Raw genomic sequence first — 1,698 nt, 5'->3', positions numbered from 1 at the left:
ATTATTGGTGATCGGTTTCTGCTCCATCATCTGCAGTTTACCTGGAAAATGTCTCGTATAAAATCTAGACTTTTATAAAGACATCTGTGACGTTTTAGATCAATAATTATCAAAAACTTTGTGAGCTATTAGTTTTCTCTTCGTGTCATTGATCTATGATCGGTAATATTGAACATGTAGATCAAATGTGATTATTGATGAGCTGAAATACGGTGACGTGTTTGTTCTGCTACTGCTGCTGTTTGTCCAGAAGTATGTGGACACCCGTCACCATATTGCACTGCCATGGAGCTCTTAGCTGTCCACATACTTCTGAGCGCACAAAATATTTCATACAATAAGACGGCTTAGAGAAGAGCAAGTGACAAAAGTATGTGGACACTGTGGAGTCACTTCTATACAAATCACAATAACCAGAATATACAGCTGTCCACATACTTTTGGCAGGTAGTGCACCTGTCAGGCGTTCAGGTGGATCTCACCTGTCGAGTCTTCACACAGAAGCACCTCTGATTCAGCCTGATGTTCCCCATCATCGGCTGTGACATCGGAGGGAGGTCGATGACGTTATCACCTGGAAGGTGGTCCTGCTGCAGGAAGTGATGTCAGCGTTGCAGGTAAGAGGCTTCGGGCAGGAAGTCATCCTCTCATTAGCGACGGTGACCTGCAGCCAAAGTTCCTGCAAACAGGATTACAGTAAAGCTGCTCTCTGCTCTGCAGCCTGACATCAGCAGTTTCTGCAGCTCCGCTCCACCACGACGTTCTGCCGAGGACACATGAAGCTCTGACACACAGGTGAGTTCTGGTCTGTAGGTTCATGTAGGACCGTGTTCCTCAGGTCTGCAGGGTTCCTCCAGCGTGTTCTCCTGTAGGGCATGTTCTCAGAGGGTTTGGTGGTAACGCTGTTGGACTGCTGCAACGCTCTGAAGACTGAATGTCGCACTGAGAACGTTCTTCCTCTGTTATCGTGGAGCTCTGTAGAATGGTAAGGGGAACGTTTCATAGATGCTAGAACGTGTTCCTCAACAACACCCCCATGTTCCACCTTTAATATGTCACAGTGCAGGAACGTTGCATGAAGAACGTTCTGTCTTCTGGTCTCAGTAACATCCTGAGAATGTTATTTAGAACGTTGCATTGAGAACATCCTGCTTTTGTTGTGGAGATGTTTTATTGAAGAACGTTCTACAGCATGTGGCCTGAGCAGAGCGATTGTTCCAGCTTTAATAAGTGACCTTACAGGAACGTTACCTAACGTTCTGTCCTCTGAGGCCTCCGTAACATCTGGAAACATTTTGTAAATGTTAGAGAACGGTTGTTCTCATATAGTAGATGTTAGAACATTATATTAACTCAAGAGAAACGTTGATGGAACATGAAAATGTTCCTTGAACGTTGGATGGCTGTAGATAATGTTGTCTGAATGTTGTGGGAACGTTCCCTGCCAGCTGGAGAACCACAGCCTCATTCAGTCTCCGTTCCCAGCAGGCTTCCAACGTGTACCGTAGAACAGATGTTCTGTGATGCTGGTTCCGTGTTCCACATGTGTGAGGTTCTGCTGCAGAAGTCTGAAGGAAACTCAGTGAGAAAGAAACCTTGACCTGGTTCTGATGAGTTACAGAGCTTTAATGTGATTGGATTAGAGGTGTCAGCTGACATCCAGTCAGATCGCAGAGACACACACACACACACACACAC

Source organism: Stegastes partitus, unplaced genomic scaffold, assembly GCF_000690725.1.
Source record: "Stegastes partitus isolate 25-593 unplaced genomic scaffold, Stegastes_partitus-1.0.2 Scaffold2991, whole genome shotgun sequence".
In the NCBI taxonomy this organism is placed as follows: Eukaryota; Metazoa; Chordata; class Actinopteri; family Pomacentridae; genus Stegastes; species Stegastes partitus.
The sequence above is the reverse complement of the archived record's forward strand: the minus strand, read 5'-3'. Positions refer to the sequence as shown.